Genomic DNA, 15,646 nt, shown 5'->3' with positions numbered 1-15,646 from the left:
ATCCGGAAGCTCCGGGCGCGAAGGCGGGGCGAGACTCCTTTCTCTCCCCACCCCCACTCCCCGAGCCATTCTCTTCTTGGAGCCAACGGCCGGAGACGTGCGCGCGTACGCATGCGCCGTCCCCTTCCAGAGCGCGCTCGCTCTCTTACCATTTCCCTCATCTCCGTCCTCCACCGCGCCTAGTGGCCTGTGCGCATGCGTACCACTACTTCTCTAGCGCCCACCTGCGGCTCTCCGGCTTCTTTTCTGTGCGCGCTCCGCTCTCGGTGCCTTTTCTTCATCTCTACCACCGTCTCGCACTGTCCTTCCCACTCCCTCGTTCTCGCCCTCTGCGCTCTCGTTCCCTCTCCCTTTCCCACTCTTCTGCACTCCATTCCTCTCTTCCTTTCCCATTCTCCTGCGTTCTCGTCCCCTCTCTTTCCCACTCTTCTGCACTCCATTCCTCTCTTCCTTTCCCATTCCTGCACTCTCGTTCCCTCTCTTCCTTTGCTGTTCACCTGCGCTTTTGTCTCCTACTTTTCCCATTCTCCTGCGCTCTCGTCCCCTCCCTTTCCCACTCTTCTGCACTCCATTCCTCTCTTCCTTTCCCATTCTCCTGCGTTCTCGTCCCCTCTCTTTCCCACTCTTTTGTCCTCTCCTCCTCTCTCCCTTTCCCACTCTTTTGCGCTGTCCTTCATTCATTCCTGCTCCCCTGCTCAGTTCCCAGTAGCAACTGCAAAGCCTGTCTTTCTCTGTTCAGCTGACACAGCTGTTTTCATCAGCTTCTTCCTTCTGTTACCTTGTTATCTTCTGCTCCCCGGCTCAGAGCAATAGCTCCTTGTATGAAATGACATTTGTCTTTGAGTGTCTTGGCACACAAGTGCCTAATAAATATTGTTTGAGTGAGAAGACAGTTCAAATGTCTATCAGACAGCACAAGTAGAACATGGACAGTTCTCTGCTAGTCATCAGAAAGCTGTAGTTATCAGGGTTCCCAACTCCACCTCAACATGTTTCTAATGATCATATAGAAAACAGTGCCTATAGGTCACATAAAAAACATAGGTGCTTAATAAATGTTTATTGATATTGATGCATTGATATGGAAATTAGCTGGATACCTCCACCACCTTAGCTTTCAGTAAGCATTTTCCCATCTGAGGAGCCGTTTTTACTCAGGACTTTTATCTAAGAGGCTATTTTCTCTCACATGTCCTGGTCTCTTTGTGTTTCTACCCCCTTTCTACAAACAGAAGTTTCCAAATCCAAAAGAGGCAACACCTTAACCCGTATATGCATCATTTATTTGATGACCTTCAGTCAGGGGTACTGGTTAGTGGCTCCATGGCTAATCTGGAAACTGTCATGTAATATATAATGTGGCTGGGTGACCTGTCTTATTGATGGGGTGGTGGGACCTGGACTCCTAAAAGGAAAAGACTATTATGTCTTAGAAAGGAACACAGGCCCTTAATTTTCCCATGCATTTCAGCAGCCCAGATTACTGGTCTCAGCCCAAGACAACCGGCCCACCCCAGTTTACCTAGATCACCTAATTATTCTACTTGATATTCCTTTCCCTGTAGCAGCTTGCCCAACCCAGGCTACTTACCACTCCTTAATCCCATCCAGATCCTTTCACTGTCCTTTTTGTATATTTACATGTATATATTACATACATTGTATGTTTACATCAGTCTCACCTCCCCCCCACTGAGTTGCTGGTTCACCAGAAATCCCACTTGCTACTGTACAATAAATCTCATCATTTGACTGGAAGAAGGTTTGAGTACTGTGAATTCATTCCAAGCAGACACTGCCCTGTACCCTGACATTTTAGGGTTCCTAGCAATCCCAAACCACATCATTATTAAAATTAAAAGACTGTTATTCAAAATTAACAAGCCAAAACATTTACAAAAGAAGTTTAAAACATTCCCCCCTGTACCAAGAATTTGAGAACACAGCCTTTGAGGTATGGAATTAAGAGACAGATTTGCTTATTCCCTCCAACAAAGGAGATCACAGCCCACGCATGCCTTCCTATCTTGTGCATCTAGGGTCCAGGTCCTCCCATAAGTTCACTGTAAACCTTCCAACCCCTCTGTTTGGGGTCTGAACCTTCCATTTTACCTGTGATGTATAAAAAGTTCGAGAGACATAGTTTTGGGGTAATTAATCATTTTACTGATCATGCTAACAATAGTTAATAAAAAGGACCAACAATATTCTGGAATGCCAAAGACCCCTCATGAAGTGCACTCAATGCTTATATGCCCTTGGAAGAGTGGGTGTTCCTGACGGTGGCAATGGACTCTGATAGGTTAATGAGAAGAATGAATATTATAACGAGAGGTGGACCTATTCTAATGAGGGGCTGGGGAATGTGACACTGATCGCTCAGTCTTGGACAAAGAGATTTATTATCTCTTATCCAAACTACCCCTGCCTAGGGCAATCTAGACAAAAGGGGTCCACCTCTGCTCAGAACTGGCTGAGTGGAACACTGTGGGCCAGAATTCACCTTTGATTAAAATCTTTGGAAAGTTCTCCAGTTGGGTGGGACAACAACTCCCACCCAGGATGAAAAGGGATTTGAGCAATCTCAGCTATCAAAAATGTCTTCAGATGCCGGCTTGGCTTAGTGGAGAATGAGGATCTAGGTATGGAAAAATTTCAGGTCTCCCCAATATTAAAAATTAGTTAAAAAAAGGGGGGGGAAGTGCAGCTAGGTGGCACAGTGAATAAAGCACCAGCCCTAGAGTCAGGAGGACCTGAGTTCAAAAGTGGTCTCAGACCAGACACTTGAAACTTACTAGCTGTGTGACTTAACCCCAATATCCTCACCCAAAACAAAACAATTAGTTATCATTTCTCTCTTATCATTGTAAAGAATTCCCAGTGAGGACATTATCTTTGCCAGAGCATATCCAAAACTGTTATGCAAATTCTAGTCTTACAGAGTTGCCTGGGTTTCCTCCTTTCTAGAATGAAGGATTCTTATCTTCTGAGAACCCTTCCAGAACTATGATCCTATGAAATGAAATCTGTATAGCACAGAGGTATTTGTGTCATTTTAATTGATCAACTAGAGTTTATTTTTTTCTTTTTTTTAGATTGATTAATTTATTTATTTTTAGTTTTTGACATTCACTTCCACAAGATTTTGAGTTCCAAATTTTTCCCCATCTCATCTCTCACCCCACCCTAAGATGGCATGCATTCTGAATACCCTTTCTGCTAATCTGCCCTCCCTTCTATCTCCCCTCCACCTTCTCTTATCCCCTTCCTCTTCTATTTTCCTGTAGGGTTGGATAGATTTCTATACCCCATTGCCTGTCTATCTTATTTCCCAGATGCACATGAAAACAATTTTTTAACATTTGTTTTTAAAACTTTGGGTTCAAAATTTTCTCCCTTCCTCCCTCCCCACCCACCCTCATTGAGAAGGCAAGCAACTCGATACAGGTTATACTTGTGTAGTCATGTAAAACCCTTCCATAGTAGTCATACTGTGGAAAACTAACTATATTTCCCTGCATCCTATCCCATGCCCCATTTATTCTATTCTCTCTTTTGACCCTGTCCCTCCTCAGAAGTGTTTGCTTCTGATTACCCTCTCCCCTAATCTGCCCTCCCCTCTATCATCCCCCTGCTCTCTTATCCCCTTCCCTCCTATTTTCCTGTAGGGTAAGATATCTTTCCATACCCAATTGAGGGTGTATGTTATTCCCTCCTTAAGCCAATCCAATGAGAATAAGATTCACTCATTCCCTCTCACCTTCCCCCACTTCCCCTCCACCGTAAAAGCCTTTTCTTGTCTGTTTTATGTGAGATAATTTACCCCATTCTACTTCTCCCTTTCTCCTTCTCCCTGTATAATCCTCTCTCACCCCTTAATTTTATCCTCCAGATATCACTCCTTCATGTTTAACTCACTCTGTGCCCTCTATCTATCTATCTATCTATCTATCTATCTATCTATCTATCTATCCATATATATATCATATATATGTACATGCATATAATTTTTCCCTTCCCACTACCCTAATACTGACAAAGGTCTCATGAGTTACAAATATCATCCTTCCATGTAGAAATGTAATCAGTTCACTTAATAAGTCACTTATGATTTCTCTTTCTTGTTTACCTCTTCATGCTTCTCTTGAGTCTTGTATTAGAAAGTCAAATTTTCTATTCAGTCTTTTCATCAAGAATGTTTGAAAGTCCTTTATTTCACTGAATGTCCATTTTTTCCCCTGAAGGATTATACTCAGTTTTGCTGGACAGGTGATTCTTGGCTGTAATCCTAGCTCCTTTGCCCTCTGGAATATCATATTCCAAGCCCTCCAATCCCTTAATGTAGAAGCTGCTAAATCCTGTGTTATCCTGATTGTGTTTCCACAATACTTGAATTGTTTCTTTCTGGCTGATTGCAATATTTTCTCCTTGACCTGGGAACTCTGGAATTTGGCTGCAATATTCCTAGGACTTTCCCTTTAGGGATCTCTTTCAGGAGGTGATCAGTGCATTCTTTCAATTGCAATTTTACCTTCTGGTTCTAGAATATCAGGGCAGTTTTCACTGACAATTTCTTGAAAGATGATGTCAAGGCTCTTTTTTTTGATCATGACTTTCAGATAGTCCACTAATTTTTAAACGATCTCTCCTTGGATCTATTTTCCAGGTCAATAGTTTTTCCAATGAGATGTTTCACATTGTCTTCTATTTTTTCATTCTTTTGGTTTTGTTTTACAATGTCTTGATTTCTCATAAAGTCACTAGCTTCCAATTGCTCCATTCTAGTTTTTAAGGAAGTATTTTCTTCAGTGAGCTTTTGGACTTCCTTTTCCATTTGGAGAATTCTGCTTTTGAAGGCACTCTTCTCCTCATTGGCTTTTTGGACTCCTTTTTGCCATTTGGGTTAGGCTATTTTTTAAGGTGTTATTTTCTGTAGTATTTTTTTGGGTCTCCTTTAGCAAACTGTTGACTACTTTTTCATGATTTTCTTGCATCATTCTCATTTTTTCTCCCCAGTTTTTCTTCTACTTCTTTTACTTGCTTCTCAAAATCCTTTTTGAGCTCTTCCATGGCCTGGGACTGATTCATATTTTTCTTGGAGGCTTTGGATGTAGGAGCTTTGACTTTATTGTCTTCTTTTGGTTGTATGTTTTGATCTGCTTTGTCAGCAAAGAAAGATTCTATGGTCTGACTTTTTTTGCACAGTTTGCTCATGATCCCAGCCAATTACTTGTGTTATAAACTCTTTGTTAAGGTAGGAGTCTGCTTCCAGTGTGGAGAATATATTGTCCCAAGCTTTGGGGGTTTTGTGCGCTGTTGTCAGAGATACTTCTATAAGTTTTCTTTCTTTCTTTTTTTTTTTTTTTGGCTAGGCAAGGGGGTTAAGTGACTTGCCCAGGGTCACCCAGCTAGTAAGTGTTCAGTGTCTGAGGCTGGATTTGAACTCAGGTCCTCCTGACTCCAAGGCCAGAGCTCTATTCACTGCACCACCTAGCTGCCCCTACTTCTATACGTTTTCAATTCTAAGGTGGTATGATCAAGGGCAAGGTGTTTACTCCTTTCCTGGACTGTGCTCTGGTCTGAGTGACCACAAGCACTCTTTTCTGCCTTGAAACTGCGAGGAGGATTCTCTCCATACTGCCACTACAACCTCCACCATGCCAGCACTCCTCCTCACCCCAGGATCACCATCCAGAACTGTAACCCAGATCCAAGCACAGGCAGAGCAAGAGAATCTTGCCTCACCACCAGCAAAGAGATCCCTGCAATCCCCTCTGATCAGCCACTCAATTCCCCCTTAGTCTATGGGCCAGAAGCTCCAGAAGCAGCCACCACCTCAGGGCTGCAGCCAGAACTGGGGCTTGGACCTAGCTTCTCTCTCACCATGGTCGTAGACTTTCCCTACTGACCTTCTAAGTTCTCTTTGGCATTGTGGGTTAAGAAGCCTGGAAACCATCACAGGTGCCCATGATTCAGTCCTCTGAGGCCTGCTCAAGTTTCTCTGAGGCCTGGTCTTTGCCTGTAAGTGCCCGTGCTGAATTGTGTTTCTCTCCCAGTGCAGCACTATAGACCTTTCTAATCAACCATCCAGATTGTCTTGGGCTGGAAACTTGTTTCACTCTGTCTTTTTGTGGGTTCTGCTGCTCTAGAATTTGTGGAGCCATTTTTTACAGGTATTTGGAGGGATTTGGGGGAGAGAGCTCAAGCAAATCACTCCTTTTACTCCACCCTCTTGGCTCTGCCCTGGTCAACCAGAGTTTATTAAGCCCTTACTATGTACCAGGCATTATGCTCAACACTGGGGAGAATACAAAGAAAGACCAAAAATAAAATCATGCCTGCCCTCAGGGGGCTTATATTGCTATGGGGAAGACAACATGTAAATAAATAGGTACCGTTTAACAGGGGACTGGCCAGTGATGGCCTGGTCCTTCAAGCATACACAATAGGCTCTGCCTGGTGCCAATCCATATGGATGTTTGGGGCGTTGCCTTTGTATGTGCATGAGGACTTGGGATAGAGGGACTTTGCCTTCCACAGCAGAGTATACCCATGTTCTGTGACTGTTTTCTGGCTGTGTGGTGTATGATGATAAGCCTTTTAATTGACTACTGAGCTGGAACTGAGTGTGCATATAAAAGGCACAAACTGGCCAGATTCAGCTTTTTTCCCCCTGCCTAGTGGGAATAAAGAGGGAGACATGCTGTGGAGAGAGCATTCTTAGACCTCTTAGAGATTAAAATTGTCCAACCTACGATAAAAGAGACTGAGGCAGAGCTCTGAGTCAATGGCACTTCATTAAAGGGTTTGTAGTCCTCCCTATTGAAGCAGACCCCAGATCTTCCTCATGATCTGAGATGCCCCCTTCTTCTGGGACCTTATATTTATAGGTTTGATACCCAAATATGCAAAAGGGGCACGGTAAAATACAGAATCCCATTGGCTGACATATGACACAAGCTAAAATAACCAAAAATTATATGTCAGCAGGTCACGAGTTGGATGAAGCAAGGAATATCTTTACTGACTAGGTGGTCATAATGGATGGGCTCCTCCTTATGGTAGACAGAAAGAGATGGTACAAGCCATACATACGCTCCAAGAACATTCTGGGGTGGGGGGCGACTTTCTATACATTGCCACCACCCATGCTTGTTTTGGTCATGGAATTTGAGCGAAACAAGGTGGAGATGTCTTTGGCAGCATTCTTATGGTTGCCAAAGTGAGCTCCATAGCTAGTGAATAAGTAATGAACATTATATTAATGTTTGAAGCCTATTATAGGGCCCTCCTATTAGAATCTATGTTCCTATGTAACTTATACAACGTATGGATTAATACATTGCTTATTCATATACCTATTACTAGGTGATTGACTAGATATGTATTACTAGATGAATATATTAAAATAATTACTAACAATAATTACCCCTTATAAAATCATAATGAACTGATTAATACTAGTTAAAGTTTGAGCAGTAGTCCTCAATGAATCATTTCTCTCACCCTTATCTTCCCGCATTGGCTTCTGTGTGGTCTTGAACACATGGCACTGTTGGTTTTCTATATCTATCCTGTTTCCTGCTCCTGGGAGATGGACCGTCCTAGGCTATGGCCCTGTGAGCTCCAAAGGGTTGGAAAAGCCACTAGAGGCCCAGGAACTAGGATCCATACCAGAGTTAGGTACCAGCCAAGACAAATGAACTAGTACAGCCCTGTTTGACCCACCTGGCAGTAGATTGACTTGAAAGATGCTATTCTGTGTAAGAAAAGAAGTGACTGCATCCATCAGCTAGACTACATTCTGAAGTGACCTTGCTGGGGCAAATACTGTGTAGCACCTGCTTTGAATTTGAGCCCACTCTTTGCAGGAACCAAAGCAGTACTGAGAATAGTGCATCCTTGTACAGAAAGATGGGTTTAGAATTCTTTTCTTGCTATATCTTCTTAGTCACTATCCCTATATAAAAGGTAAGTGATGTTAATTGCTTATTTATGATATCAAGGAGCTAGCAACTGCTTAAATGGTACTGGGGAGATACTTATGGCCACTAGCAAATGATATTGGGGACGGTCATTAGCAGTAATTGATATTAGGGAGAATCACAAGAATGGGGGCCCAACTAATAGCATCTGAAGAGCCCCACTGCCCATCAGAAGTATTCCTAAAACCTTGAGAAGGAGATGTAGCCAGACCAGCTCTGGGACTCAACCCAGTTGTGCACATGTGGACTGGGAGACTAAATCCAGAATCTTGCTACCCATGCAAGTTACATCCAGAATAGATGGAATATAACCTGAGAAGGGAAGACTCTAACACCAACTGAAGCTTTGGTTCTGAGTCAGACTTATCCTAATATTTTCTCCAAAAGTCACTGTCACTGGTACAGAGCACAGCTAACATCCTAGACCTAGACTATTGCTTTGCCAAATAACGTTATACTAATGTGTATTTTTTCCCCCACAAGAGTTTCCCTCTATTGCCTTGTCCTGACCCGATCATCACAGTGTTTGTTTTTATCAGTTTGTCAATGTTTGCGCATTTAATTGCTATTTATCAGTCATCAAAAGAAACAAAAGCCACACATATTAACCTTACCGAGGTAACAACAAAGTTGCCCTGTGTATTCAATAAATGTCTTATTCTATTTAATATTCTCTGTGCCAATTTTGCTGTTATCAATGCATCTATGGGATTTTTAAAAATCGGTTTTGCCTTATTGATTCTTTTCATTCATTCCACATTTTTTGATTTCTTCATATTCATAGTCAGTAATGTTCCGTTGCACCCATATGTTCAACCATTCTTCAGTTGCTGGGCACATAGTTTGTTTCCAGGGTTAACTGGAATAAACAGTGCTTCTAAGACTGTTTTTGTCCAGCAAAGTCTTTTTTCCCCCTGCCAATAATTTCCTTCAGGCTCAAACAAAGGTGTAGGATCTCTGGCTTAAAGCGTATAAGGATTTTTCTTTCTGGAGGAGAGTTTTTTTAATTTTTATTTTTAAATAATTTATTTATTTTTAGTTTTCAACATTCACTTCCATAAGATTTTGAGTCTTAAATTTTCTCCCTCTCACCTCCCCCTTCCCCAAGATAGTGTGCAATCTGATATTGCCTCTACTTATACATTCATATTAAGCATATTTTCCCATTAGTAATGATGTAAAAAAAAATTAGACCTGATGGGAGGAACCATGAGAATGAAGAAATAAAACAAGGATTTTAAAAAATAAATCATATTGTATGCTTCCATATTGCTTTCCAAAAAGAGCGAAGCAACTTAGAGCTCTGACAACACTGTGTTAGTGTGCCTGTTTTGCCATAGTCATTCCAACATTGAATTTCATCTCTTATTATTTTTAAAGTCATTATTGAGTTGTTTTAGTCATGTCTGATTTTTCATGATCCCATTTGGGGTTTTCTAATGGCAGAGACCCTGAAGCAGTTTGCTATTGTCTTCTTCAGCTCATTTTGCAGATGAGGAACTGAGGTAAACAGGGTAAAGTGACTTGCCCAAGGTCACACAGTTAGTAAGTGTCTGAGGTTGGATTTGAACTCTGAGTCTTCCTGAATCCAGGCCTGGCACTCTATTCACTGCAATACCTAACTGTCCCTTATCATCTTTGCTTGTCCTCAAAGAAATTATGACTGAAAAAGATGGGTTGGCTATGTAGAGAGAGTGCAGGATAATTGATAGTCAGCCTATATGTTCCATTCATACTTGTAATGTCCAGAGAACCTTAGCACACTGGGGGAACCATCTATAGCAAAGTTATAGGAAGACATTGTTGAGAGTCAATGGGATAGGCTAGGATGGATGGGCTGTGGTCCACCTCACTGAGGAGAATACCTACACTGATATGTATCATCACAGATCCATTGGGATATTAGAGATATACCCAGCTTTGCCAATTTTACGTATATAAGATAGAGCTGATTTAATTTACATTGCTCTAATTAGTAGTGATTTTGAACACTTTCAACTGATTGCTGATGGTTTATGTTTCTTCCTGAAATATCATAGGACTAGGAATTAGGAGAACCTGGATTTTATCCTGCCTCTAATAGCTATCTATTACCTCATCTCTAAAATGGGCATCAAACTGGGGACCAGACAAGATGGCTCTCATAAAATGCTTTGCAAACCTAAAAATACAATAAAAATACATTAAAAACTGTCTTTTTATATCCTTTTTATATCTCTATATTGGAGAATGGCATGTTTAATAATTGGAAACAAATTGTGTGCCCAAAAAGTGAACACCTAAACAAATAAATGTGATGACATATAACTCAATCATAGAGAAAAATCAGTATGAAGAATTCAAAGAAATATGGGGAAAATTTTAAAGTGATTCAGGATGAACAATGTAGGACCAGAAGAATAGACACAACCATTACATGTATACAGACAACTTGAAATGGTAACACAGCTCACATGAAAAACACCAAAGACCAGGTAGCTATTCTGTGTTTCTCACAGTTGCATTTGAACAGTGGATCCACAGAAGGTGGCTGACTACTGTCTCCCTCAGTGTTTCAGAGGTCTGTGTGGGGTTGGAGGTATTCTGTTACTATTACATCCAAGCACCCCCCCCTTTGTTGTGTTCCCCTTTGATTACTAGCTAGCTAGAGATAATTAGATTTGAGAAAGGGTTATTTAAAAACATCACCCCAAATATCTGGGACATGCAATCCTGTAAGTACATACAGACTCCAAAGGAAAGTGGGTTCAAGCTTAGAAAATAAAGACTTTTTTGCCTTTTGGTGGAATCCCTTTTTGGTATGTGTCCTAAAGGTTGGGACCCTTGCAGAGTCCTGAAACTACATCTCTCGCCCTCCCAAAGCTTTAGTCCTAGGTCAGCTCAAAGCTGGGTTCATAGTTTAACATTATTATCTCTGATATTGTCCATGATAGGGAGGAAAAGTGTGATACTCCTTTTCCCTCCCTCCATTCCTCACTCACCTCCAGTTATAGGTGTAGGGGTCTGCTTTCTCAAAGTACTCCCAAAGCTTAAGTAAATGCTAGAATGTTCCTGCTGGGACCTTCTCTGGTATATGAAAGCCCAGAGGTGTGTCTAGTTCTTTCAACCACTCAGTCCAATGTTACCTCTGATTTCACCCACTTCACTCTTTCCCAATTTGACTAATTAAGTTGTTTGAACCTAATTTATGCATTTGATTGATTCTGTAACTTAATCAAAGAGGTTGTCTTACTTGATAAAGGTATTCAACATGAAATGTGTTCTTGGTTATGTTAATTTGGGTTGTGGGGTGTATAAACACCTTTCCTAATCTTATCATATTTGCAGATGACAGGCCTACTAAGACATTGAAAGACAGGATCAGAATCAAAAAGGTCCCAAAGGGCCCTAATCATGGTATCAAACTCAAAAAGAAACAGGCAGCTGAATTTGTACATAAGGATCCCTGTGGGTTGCCATATATTGTCTTAGAAAATCACATGTTAACATTATCTGTGTTTTACTGTATTTTATTTATTTTGTTAAATATTTCCCAACTATATTTTAATCTGGTTAGAGCCAATCTCAGAGTATTGTGGGTATAAACCCATAAACCTCATGTTTGACACCTCTGGGCCAGAACATTAAAGATAAATCTAATTAAGGTGATATAGCAAGGTTTACCAACCTCCTGACCCAGGCATGTGTTAGAGACACAAACCTGTCCTAGTGAAACTTAACAAGAATGAATGTAAAGTTTTCTACTTGGACTCAAAAAATCATTTATGCAAGTATAAAACAGGGAAAACAGGGATAGATAGCTGTTCATATGAAAAATATATAGTGGCCGGCAAGCTTTTTTTCCCCCATCACCATAATTAATCTTCTTTCTCAAATACTTGAAGGGCAGCTATCACTCATTACAGAATTACAAAACCACAGAATGTGGAAGGGGTCCTTAGAAATAATCTCATCCAAACTGATTTTATAGAAGAAAATGAGGCTCAAGGTGACTTCCCCAGGTCATGCAGCTAGTAAATAGCCATGGAGATGGAACAGTCTCTTTTAGGTCCTGTGCCTTTCAATGAATTGTAATTTTTATCCTACAATGCGTAAACTCTTCATAATGGTGAGGTTGGCCATGCCCGGGGTTGCTATGGAAACAACTGTGATGACATCTGTCTAGGTCTTCACAAGGTCCAGCAAAAGAGGCTGTCTCCTTGCTTCTAGTTAAACACAAAGAGATTTGGAAGCTGGCCTTGTGACTTAGGAAGATTAAAAAACAAGAAAACCACAAAACCCAGAACTATGCCAGGCCCCACATGAACATTTAAATCTTGAAACATTAAGTACTTTTTCTTTCCTGAGAAAGTCCTGTTGTGAGACAGAAGAGGCCAAACATTTTCTACCCCCTACAGAAGAGGGTCTCTCAGTGACAAGCTTCAGGCTTTTCCTCTGGGTTTCTGATGATCCCTGGAAAGGTAAAAGACGGGCCGAGGAGACTGTGCAGGAACTCCAGTGCTGTTACCGAAGGCTTCCACAACCTCTGGGATGTTGCCATCCGGAATGCAAAGACAGCATCCAGCATACCAAATCCATGCCTGCTCTCCGAACCCAGTCCTAGCTCCAGCTATTGCAAGAACAAGGTATTGGGATAAAATGGAATTTTCATAGGTGGAATCTCTAGTCACATATCCACTGCACAATTCGTTCACTCACTCATTCATTCATTCATTCATTCATTCATTCATTCATTCAACAAGTGTTGCAGTCTGAGAGATTTAGATCCCTGAAGGACCAGAGTATAGGACGGGATCATCTGGAATAAATTCACAGACTCAAACATTCTTTGAGTCAAGGTGGCAAAGATTTATTGTTACACTATACAATGGGCAGAGGTCCTTAAAGAATTCTGCCATGATGGGCAGAGCTCCGTAGGGAACTCTCAACCTAACAGGAAGGATGCTAAAGCTTATGTAGGAAAAGTAGTGAATTATGTGCCAAGTATGCTCATTAGGTGATAACATACAGCTACATTCATTCACTACTGGAAACGGGGTTAGGGGGAGATGGGTGGGGGGAGAAGAGAGGGTTCTTAAAGGATATATTTTGGCCTATTATGTCTGTAACAAGATAGTTTCAGGAGTTGACATCTATAGCTTGACCTCTGGATTGTATACAGTAACTGTGGGCATCAGTACATGATAGTTCTGCTGGCACAAGATAATCCTGTTCATACAAGGGAAATGCTACAGAGGTCACCTTGTTCTTGTAACAGGGAGAGACAGTGAGATAGTTTACCTCACTGGACCCGCTCATGAGTTATTGCCAGAGATAGGGTCTTTGGGCTGTAGGAAAACTGCCAAGGATAGTGTTTTTGAGGCCAGGGAGAAATTGGGGTGCAAACACAAGCACCCACGTGCCCCATCACAAGCATGTATTGTGTGTCTATTGTGTGCCAGACTTATTACAAGTTGGGAATGCAGAGGGAAAAAAATGAAAAGAAACAACCCTTTCCCCAAACCTCAAACAGTTCCTGCTCTCAAAAAGCCTGCATTGTGGGTGGCAGGGCAGAGAAAAACATGTACCCAGATAAACAAATACAAAGTGTACACAAAGCAAGCATGAAATAATTTTCGAGGGGGAAAGCCATTAACAACTTGCAGGATCAGGAAAGATGGGGGTAGGGGAGGGTGGGACACAGCCAGGAATTCTAGAAACTGAAGATAAGGAGGAAGTGTGAAATAATCTTAAAAGGTAGCACCTCACCAGGGCCTCGTCCAAATATCACCAGGCCTGGAGGAGCACTTGAATAAATGTATGAACGTCAGAAGTTTGGTTTTTTTCATCCCATCAGTGGTGGAAAATGTGCCATTCCCCATCCCCCCATCCCTCCTCCCCTTCTCCAGTTATATTATTATGGAGACATGTATCTAAATTCAATGAAACCAGATCATTTATTTAGACTTAATTTAGTCCAATCCCTCCATTTTACAGCTGAGCCAACCTAGAGTTGTTACGTGATTTGCCCAAGACGACAAAGCTAATAAGTGGCAAAGCCAGGGTTTCGATACCAGTGTCCTGACTCCAAGTCTATCCATTGAACCAATACAGACTCTTTACAGTAAAAAGAGATTTTTCCACTCATTTAAATGAGCTCTCTGCCCTTCTAACATCTTTCAGTCCGTAGTACTCTCCATGACCCCATTTGGGGTTTGCTTGGCAGAGATACTGGAGTGGTTTGCCATTTCCTTCTCCAGCTCATTTTACAGATGAGGAAACTGAGGCAGAAGATGGCAGGACTTACCCAGAGTCACACAGTAAGTGTCTAAGGCCGGATTTGAACTAATAAAGATGAGTCTTCCTGATTCCAAGCCCAGTGTTCTATCCACTGTGCCACCTAGCTGCCCCAAAAGGTCTCAAGATTGTGCCAAATGAAAATCTGTTGAAAGAAGCAGGAATACGTAGCCTGGAGAAGAGAAGATTTGGGATTGGGGGATGGTGGGTTGAGATGCCTGTGTTCAAGTATTTGAAGGGCTGACATGTGGAAGAAGGGATTAGTTTTATTCTACTTGGCCCCAGATTGCAGAACCAGGAACGGTGAGGGGAAATTGGCATGAAGTTAACTTTGAATTGATACCAGGAAAAACTTTATAATAATTTAAGAGAGTTGTCCACAAGTGAAATGGACTGCCTTGGGAAAGTAATGGGTTCCCCTTCCCTAGAGGTCTTAAAAAAGAGTCTAGACACCCACTTTAGGGGTATGTTGTAGAGGGATTTCCATTCCAGCATGGATCCATCTAAAAAGTTCTGTCTGGTTCTGAGATTCAGTGATTCTAAAAAGTCACTCCAATTTTAAAGATGCACCATCATGACGACATTCTTGCAGAGACTCAAGAAAATTGTTGTACTGATGTCATTTTTGTTTTTTTGTTCCTCCCCCCAAATTTTCCTGATACACACACACACACACACAGACACACACATTCCTACAAGTCTTCCTATATTTCTTTGAAGTCCTCATATTTGTCATGAGAGAAATGATTATTTTTCTATTATTCATAATAAACTATTAAACTAGGACTGAGGTTTTTTCCCTTTTATTGCCTCATTCAGGGACCAGCCTTTGTAGGTCAGCCAGTCTCTGAAGGACAGGGCTGGTGATGAGATTGGCCAAAACCTTCAGGAATATTCTCCTCAATCTTGGAAGAGCTTATTTCTGATTAAAGTATATATTAAAAAAAAAAAAGAATCTAGGTGAATTCTGGCCCTAAAAAGCATTAGGCTTGTGCCCTTGAAACCCACCCTCCCCATTGTTTAGTGTAAGTAGTCTGGGTGGCAATGGATTCTTTCGTTCAGATTGCTGGAGGCATCTGAGTCTCATGATCAAACCATGTTCTCAGCCTGAAAAGCTGAAGGCTTTCAGCCCACCTCCTCGTCTACCCTTCATTGATTGCTCACCAATCAGTGTTGGTCTCTGCCTGTCAGGGACACCCAGTTTTCCAGAGGTTTTTAAGCATTCAGTGAGTTCCATGGTTTGTCTTTGGTTACCTAGAGAGACTACTGATCATCAATTTATTGATTATTTGCCAGCCTAATTAATAAATTGATTATTAATTACCCAGAAACTCTCTCATTCATCAGTCATTTTATCTTCCATAGGGGATAGAGACCTAGACTTG

This window comes from Phascolarctos cinereus, unplaced genomic scaffold, assembly GCF_003287225.1.
Source record: "Phascolarctos cinereus isolate Bilbo 61053 unplaced genomic scaffold, phaCin_HiC Scaffold_726;HRSCAF=1367, whole genome shotgun sequence".
NCBI classification, from domain to species: Eukaryota; Metazoa; Chordata; class Mammalia; order Diprotodontia; family Phascolarctidae; genus Phascolarctos; species Phascolarctos cinereus.
The sequence above is the reverse complement of the archived record's forward strand: the minus strand, read 5'-3'. Positions refer to the sequence as shown.